Here is a 9,236-nt window from a genome sequence, read left to right as displayed (position 1 = left end):
AAGCGTTAAGCATTAAGCTTTAAGCTTTAAGCTTTAAGCATTAAGTGTTAAGCATTAAGCGTTAAGCGTTAAGCGTTAAGCGTTAAGCGTTAAGCGTTAAGCGTTAAGCGTTAAGCGTTAAGCGTTAAGCGTTAAGCGTTAAGCGTTAAGAGTTAAGCGTTAAGCGTTAAGCGTTAAGCGTTAAGCGTTAAGCGTTAAGCGTTAAGCGTTAAGCGTTATGATAAGAAAAATTAAGAAAGTTAATTTTCAAAACGGCCATACATTACAAGTTTTGAATATTTATTCTAAATAATCAAAAAGGGAGAAATTGATAAGAAAAGTTAAGTAAAGTTAATTTTTGGAACCTGCTAGAAAAACTAAACAATTGTTAACTTATACGTGCTGGAACAGACCAAATCGTGTAAACCGGCTGGAGCCTCATGAACTGTTTGCTGAAACACTTCAAAGAAATCCAGTTCCAAGTGATCGAGTCAAGATCAAAGGAACCGATTTTAACACTCTTAAGAGACCGGCTAGCAAAGACAAAATTCACACTCCAGCCGGACTACATTATGTAAGAGACAAAACCGGAAACTACAATCTGCAGGAGTGACGTAATATGACGAAATAGACGTGTCTCGAAGGAATAATAAAAGAAGATAAGATCCGATCGGAAGCATGCGAGGAAAGCAATGATGATTTACTGATCCGATGTTGACAACCGGAGGGTGCATGCCTGACACGTGTCCGAATTTGCAAACCGGCAACGTCACATTTTCCTGAGGAATCATTGCATGCTTGCCAACTGTTGAGGAAGGTGAAACGTGCAAGTAACCTTCCTGCACCGGCGTGATGCTGGATCAACCAATCCCACGGTGAGAGAAGAAAATGATCGTTGGGATCTCATCTACTATAAAAGGAAGATGAAGCGACCTCATCTGAGCGAATACGAACATATACGATAGCAAGCGATAAGTTACAAAAATCTTAGAGAGATAAAATCTTACGATCCAAACCGGTGTGTCATAAACCGGAAGCTTTGTCTGTGTGTGTTTGTGTTGTGTTGTTGTATTACATCAAGAGTGTTAGGATCGGGACGCCCTTGGAGGACCGGGGTGTTTTCCGGTTTCGGTAAGGGTGGCCGCTTACAACACACACACTTTTTGGTGATAGTCCGGTTAGAGACTAAAACCGCTCTTAACACTACACAGATTGTCACAGACTCTTGAACCGAGTTCAAGTGCGGAAATGTCCGTTTCAATCTGAAGCAACGAATACGATTTGGATGAAGTTTATGAGGAGTTGGTTTAATGGATATGAGTGACCGGTTTAAGGCGTATGATTAGTTTTGAGGTTAAGGTTAAGTAATCGAGAAATGAAAGCAAAGGAAAGAACACGAGACAAGAGATTTGTTTATGGATGTTCGGAGCAAACCCTCCTACGTCACCCCTTCTTCTCAAGTTATGAGAAGGATCTCCACTAACTCTTTAAAGTTACAATTACACTTCCGGTCGAGCCCAACTTCGCTACTCGCCGGTTACACCAAACTCACACTTTGATGTAATACAACAACTCAACACAACAACACACAAAAAAGCTTCCGGTTTTAGGCAAACCGGTTTTTGGAATATATGACTTTATCTCTCTAACTTAATGATTTTCTTACAAAGATGTGATTGATATTTTTCGCTTGATCGCTGCTGCATTAAATGAAGACGTCTCGTCTTCCTTTTATAGCTGAGAGGACACAACGGTCATATTTTCTCTCTCCTGGTAATGATCAAGAGGCTTGCACGCCTTCCCTCTTGGACAGATCAATTTGGACACATGGCAGACATTCACTTTAACCGGTTTGCATGTTGGACACATGGAAGACATGCGCTTAGCCGATTTGCATTTTGAACACATGGCAGCTCTTAGCCGGCTGCCTGACAGCTACCTGGAGATTGCTTCTGGATTTGGATAAGCATGCCTGACAGCTACCTGCTGCCTAGAGATTACTTCTGGATTTGGACAAGCATGCCTGACAGCTACTTGGAGATTGCTTCTGGATTTGGATTACACATTTATGACTGAGCGGCTGCAGTTAATCAACCGGAGCATTTATGACTGGGCGGTTCCACTTAATCAACCGGAGCATTTATGACTGGGCGGTTGCACTTAATCAACCGGAGCATTTATGACTGAGCGGTTACACTTAATCAACCGGAGCATTTATGACTGGGCGGTTGCACTTAATCAACCGGAGCATTTATGACTGGGCGGTTGCACTTAATCAAGTGGAGCATTTATGACTGGGCGGTTGCACTTAATCAACCGGAACATTTATGACTGGGCGGTTGCATTAAGTGTCGGTTGACCAATCCGGTTTGACTGAACTTTACTGACCGGTTCCGGACTCCTTGACTGAACTCCGGTTGACCAACCGGTTGACTGAACTTCTTGGACAAACCGGTTGCGGTTGCTTTTACTTCAAACCGAAGTCAAACAACCGGAACGGTATATATATACTTCCAACCGAATGGATTTTGCTCAATTTCCCTGAAACAGCAAAACTTTAAATATTATTTGCAGCCAGTGAGATTTGATCCCTGGTCACCTGTGTGACAGGCAGAGGCGTTTACCACTACGCTACAACAGCTTCTTGTTATATTTAAACCAATTAATATACTTGATATAACTTAGCGATTTAACATATATTTTTCATAAGTTATAACAATTATTTTCTAACCGGTTTAAAATTAATCTACTTAATTTTTCTATCAATTTCTCCCTTTTTGATTATTTAGAATAAATATTCAAAACTTGTAATGTGTGGCCGGTTTTGAGAAAATTAACTTACTTAATTTTTCTATCAATTTCTCCCTTTTTGATTATTTAGAATAAATATTCAAAATTTGTAATGTGTGGCCGGTTTTGAGAAAATTAACTTACTTAATTTTTCTATCAATTTCTCCCTTTTTGATTATTTAGAATAAATATTCAAAACTTGTAATGTGTGGCCGGTTTTGAGAAAATTAACTTACTTAATTTTTCTATCAATTTCTCCCTTTTTGATTATTTAGAATAAATATTCAAAACTTGTAATGTGTGGCCGGTTTTGAGAAAATTAACTTACTTAATTTTTCTATCAATTTCTCCCTTTTTGATTATTTAGAATAAATATTCAAAACTTGTAATGTGTGGCCGGTTTTTTAAAAATCTTATATTTGTTTGGCCGGTTTTAAAGAACTTACACTTGTTTGGCCGGTTTTTGAAGAACTTACACTTGTTTGGTCGGTTTTTGAAGAACTTACACTTGTTTGGCCGGTTTTTGAAAAACTTACACTTGTTTGACCGGTTTTTGAAGAGCTTACACTTGTTTGGCCGGTTTTAAAGAGCTTACACTTGTTTGGCCGGTTTTTGGAAAAACGGTTTCGTTTAAGAATTTTTTTTTTTTTTATTTTTTTTTTTTTTAACAAATTTTCTTCAAATTCTGTAATCTAACAATTCTAAAATATTTCTAAGGGAAGAAAACTTAGACTCGTGAAGTGGCTTTGTGAGGATGTTAGCCACTTCATGCTTGTTCCCTTCAAATGATGTGTTCGTCAGCAGCCGGCTGTCCGGATACCATGCTATCTCTTCCAAGATTCTGTCTTGATTTACCTGCATTCATAGACAATAAAGAATCTGGTCCCCATTTTTCTTTGGGTCCGTGGCTTATTAATCCCTTAGGAATCCAGACTTTAATAAGTCGGATAACTTTCCCGGTTATGGTTCTAATTACTTTTCCGGTACTTGGCTTGACATTTTTCTGTTGTCCTAAGAGTGCCTTATTTTGTGGGTGTGTATCGGTTTGTTTACCTGCTGGCCGGTTGGCTTTCCTTCTCTCAGGATGAAGCCATTTTTCCGAGTCAGTTGGACTTACATATTTTATTTCTTTTTCCGGTTTTGAGTCACATTGTGCCTCATTGTCGGTTGATGAACTCTTGACAAATCTTATGAAAGGAAGATTGTCTTTTGTGAGTTTCATCCCGTTGGAATGCTTGTGAGTGGCGGATTTGTTATAACCAATACCAAATTTACATTTGGGATGTCTTTGGTAATTAGACATCTGGCTTACCGCTTCACTAGATCTCTTCCAAGAAGCCGTGACATATTTAATTCTCTCATTTTCTTCGGTTAACGATTGGACTGTCTCCTTGAGCTTCTCATTCTCTAAGGATAGTACAACCGGTTCGTAAGTCTCGGTTCCGCTTGGCTCACCAGCGGTACCAATTGACTCTCCGGTTTCATATTTTGTTTGGGTCGGTATTAAAACAGACAATTTTTTGAACTCATCGACCATGTCGTTGAGTGCAATAACTAAGTCTTCTTTAGTAAATTCTTCAGAAGAGAAATCAAATACCTCAGATTCTTTCTCCGCCATGAAGCATGCATCAACTTTATCATCGCCGTCGCTGGATGATGAGTCGTCCGAATCGCTATCGGCCCATTTGCTATTGATTTCATAAGCTATCAGAGCCTTATGATCTTTACGGTTCTCCTTTATTTGGTCGCTGCCCTCACACAATTGGATCAACTTCTCCCAAATTTCTTTAGCAGAGGAGCAAAACTTGATTTTACTAAACATATTTTTGTCCAACGACTTGAACAAAATGTTTTTAGCAACATTATCCAAGTTATTCATCTTCTTATCTTCCGCCGTCCATTTGTATCTCGGCTTATCAATCTTTATCGGACCATCGGTAATAACATACCACATGTCGTCGTCTTGTGAGGCCAAATACACTTCCATCCGTATCTTCCAATCAACATATTCTTCGATGCAGAACATGGGGGGCTCGTTGATGAAAGACATGATGGTATTCGGTTGCTTGAGTGTTAAGAACCTCGCTCTGATACCACTTGTTAGGATCGGGGACGCCCTTGGAGGACCGGGGTGTTTTCCGGTTTCGGTAAGGGTGGCCGCTTACAACACACACACTTTTTGGTGATAGTCCGGTTAGAGACTAAAACCGCTCTTAACACTACACAGATTGTCACAGACTCTTGAACCGAGTTCAAGTGCGGAAATGTCCGTTTCAATCTGAAGCAACGAATACGATTTGGATGAAGTTTATGAGGAGTCGGTTTAATGGATATGAGTGACCGGTTTAAGGCGTATGATTAGTTTTGAGGTTAAGGTTAAGTAATCGAGAAATGAAAGCAAAGGAAAGAACACGAGACAAGAGATTTGTTTATGGATGTTCGGAGCAAACCCTCCTACGTCACCCCTTCTTCTCAAGTTATGAGAAGGATCTCCACTAACTCTTTAAAGTTACAATTACACTTCCGGTCGAGCCCAACTTCGCTACTCGCCGGTTACACCAAACTCACACTTTGATGTAATACAACAACTCAACACAACAACACACAAAAAAGCTTCCGGTTTTAGGCAAACCGGTTTTTGGAATATATGACTTTATCTCTCTAACTTAATGATTTTCTTACAAAGATGTGATTGATATTTTTCGCTTGATCGCTGCTGCATTAAATGAAGACGTCTCGTCTTCCTTTTATAGCTGAGAGGACACAACGGTCATATTTTCTCTCTCCTGGTAATGATCAAGAGGCTTGCACGCCTTCCCTTTTGGACAGATCAATTTGGACACATGACAGACATGCACTTTAACCGGTTTGCATGTTGGACACATGGCAGACATGCGCTTAGCCGATTTGCATTTTGAACACATGGCAGCTCTTAGCCGGCTGCCTGACAGCTACCTGGAGATTGCTTCTGGATTTGGATAAGCATGCCTGACAGCTACCTGCTGCCTAGAGATTACTTCTGGATTTGGACAAGCATGCCTGACAGCTACTTGGAGATTGCTTCTGGATTTGGATTACACATTTATGACTGAGCGGCTGCAGTTAATCAACCGGAGCATTTATGACTGGGCGGTTCCACTTAATCAACCGGAGCATTTATGACTGGGCGGTTGCACTTAATCAACCGGAGCATTTATGACTGAGCGGTTGCACTTAATCAACCGGAGCATTTATGACTGGGCGGTTGCACTTAATCAACCGGAGCATTTATGACTGGGCGGTTGCACTTAATCAAGTGGAGCATTTATGACTGGGCGGTTGCACTTAATCAACCGGAACATTTATGACTGGGCGGTTGCATTAAGTGTCGGTTGACCAATCCGGTTTGACTGAACTTTACTGACCGGTTCCGGACTCCTTGACTGAACTCCGGTTGACCAACCGGTTGACTGAACTTCTTGGACAAACCGGTTGCGGTTGCTTTTACTTCAAACCGAAGTCAAACAACCGGAACGGTATATATATACTTCCAACCGAATGGATTTTGCTCAATTTCCCTGAAACAGCAAAACTTTAAATATTATTTGCAGCCAGTGAGATTTGATCCCTGGTCACCTGTGTGACAGGCAGAGGCGTTTACCACTACGCTACAACAGCTTCTTGTTATATTTAAACCAATTAATATACTTGATATAACTTAGCGATTTAACATATATTTTTCATAAGTTATAACAATTATTTTCTAACCGGTTTAAAATTAATCTACTTAATTTTTCTATCAATTTCTCCCTTTTTGATTATTTAGAATAAATATTCAAAACTTGTAATGTGTGGCCGGTTTTGAGAAAATTAACTTACTTAATTTTTCTATCAATTTCTCCCTTTTTGATTATTTAGAATAAATATTCAAAATTTGTAATGTGTGGCCGGTTTTGAGAAAATTAACTTACTTAATTTTTCTATCAATTTCTCCCTTTTTGATTATTTAGAATAAATATTCAAAACTTGTAATGTGTGGCCGGTTTTGAGAAAATTAACTTACTTAATTTTTCTATCAAAGAGTGAGTTTTTGTAACTGGCGAGTAGCGAGTTGGGCTCGACCGGCATAGTAATTATTGTAACTTTGAAAGTTAGTGGAGATCCTTCTCATAACCTGAGAAGAAGGGATGACGTAGGAGAGTTTGATCCGAACATCCATAAAAAATCTTGTCTCGTGTCATTTCCTTCATTTTGTTGCTTACACACTTAACCTAACCAAAATCAATCTTACTCCGAAAACCGGTCCACTCATATCTCTAAAACAAACTCCTTCTAAAACATCATCTAAGTCGCATACGTTGCTTCAGGCTGAAACAGACATTTCCGCCCTTGAACCCGGTTCAAGAGTCTGTGACAGTTTGCGAAGTGCTGAGAACGGTTATAGTCTCTAACCGGACTATCACCAAAGTGTTGTGTGTGTTGTAAGAGGACACCCTTCCTGAAACCGGAAACACCCCGGTCCTCCAAGGGCGTCCCCGATCCTAACACGTTAAGCGTTAAGAATTAAGAACTTAGCGTTAAGCACTAAGAATTAAGCGTTAAGCACTAAGAATTAAGCGTTAAACATTAAGAATTATGTGTTAAGCGTTAAGCGTTAAGCGTTAATCATTAATCATTAAGCATTAAGCATTAATCATTAAGCATTAAACATTAAGCATTAAGCATTAAGCATTAAGCTTTAAGCGTTAAGCGTTAAGCGTTAAGCGTTAAGCGTTAAGCGTTAAGCGTTAAGCGTTAAGCGTTAAGCGTTAAGCGTTAAGCGTTAAGTGTTAAGCGTTAAGAATTTAGCGTTAAGCATTAAGAATTAAGCGTTAAGCACTAAGAATTAAGCGTTAAACATTAAGAATTAAGCGTTAAGCGTTAAGCGTTAAGCGTTAAGCGTTAAGCGTTAAGCATTAATCATTAATCATTAATCATTAATCATTAATCATTAATCATTAATCATTAATCATTAATCAATAAGCATTAAGCGTTAAGCGTTAAGCGTTAAGCGTTAAGCGTTAAGCGTCAAGCGTTAAGCGTCAAGCGTCAAGCGTCAAGCGTCAAGCGTCAAGCGTCAAGCGTCAAGCGTTAAGCGTTAAGCGTTAAGCGTTAAGCGTTAAGCGTTAAGCGTTAAGCGTTAAGCGTTAAGCGTTAAGCGTTAAGCGTTAAGCGTTAAACGTTAAGCGTTAGTCGTTAATCGTTAGTCGTTAATCGGTAATCGTTAATCGTTAAGCGTTAAGCGTTAATCGTTAAGCGTTAAGCGTTAAGCGTTAAGCGTTAAGCGTTAAGCGTTAAGCGTTAAGCGTTAAGCGTTAAGCGTTAAGCGTTAAGCGTTAAGCGTTAAGCGTTAAGCGTTAAGCGTTAAGCGTTAAGCGTTAAGCGTAAGCGTTAAGCGTTAAGCGTTAAGCGTTAAGCGTGAAGCATCAATCCTCAAGCATTAAGCATCAAGCATCAAGCATCAAACATCAAACATCAAGCGTTAAGTATTAAGCGTTAAACATTAAGAATTAAGTGTTAAGCATTAAGCGTTAAGCATTAATCATTAATCAATAAGCATTAAACATTAAGCGTTAAGCATTAAGCGTTAAGCGTTAAGCGTTAAGCGTTAAGCGTTAAGCGTTAAGCGTTAAGCGTTAAGCGTTAAGCGTTAAGCGTTAAGCGTTAAGCGTTAATCGTTAAGTGTTAAGCGTTAAGCGTTAAGCGTTAATCGTTAAGCGTTAAGCGTTAAGCGTTAAGCGTTAGTCGTTAATCGTTAATCGTTAATCATTAAGCGTTAAGCGTTAAGCGTTAATCGTTAAGCGTTAAGCGTTAAGCGTTAATCGTTAAGCATTAATCATTAAGAGTTAAGCGTTAAGCGTTAAGCGTTAAGCGTTAAGCGTTAAGCGTTAAGCGTTAAGCGTTAAGCGTTAAGCGTTAAGCGTTAAGCGTTAAGCGTTAAGCGTTAAGCGTGAAGCGTGAAGCGTTAAGCGTGAATCATCAAACATCAAGCATCAAGCATCAAGCATCAAGCCTTAAGCATCAAGCGTCAAGCATCAAACATGAAGCATCAAGCGTTAAGCATTAAGCGTTAAGCGTTAAGCGTTAAGCGTCAAGCGTCAAGCGTCAAGCGTCAAGCGTCAAGCGTTAAGCGTCAAGCGTCAAGCGTTAAGCGTCAAGCGTTAAGCGTCAAGCGTTAAGCGTCAAGCGTCAAGCGTTAAGCGTCAAGCGTGAAGCGTCAAGAGTCAAGCGTGAAGAGTCAAGCGTCAAGCGTCAAGCGTCAAGTGACGCTATGAAGCGTCAAGCATGAAGCGTCAAGCGTCAAGCGTCAAGCGTCAAGCGTCAAGTGTCAAGCGTCAAGCGTCAAGCGTCAAGCGTCAAGCGTCAAGCGTCAAGCATCAAGCGTCAAGCATCAAGCATCAAGCATCAAGCATCAAGCATCAAGCATCAAGCATCAAGCATCAAGCATC

The sequence above is a fragment of the Impatiens glandulifera genome, unplaced genomic scaffold (genome assembly GCF_907164915.1).
Source record: "Impatiens glandulifera unplaced genomic scaffold, dImpGla2.1, whole genome shotgun sequence".
NCBI lineage: Eukaryota > Viridiplantae > Streptophyta > Magnoliopsida > Ericales > Balsaminaceae > Impatiens > Impatiens glandulifera.
This window is presented reverse-complemented; position numbering follows the sequence as displayed.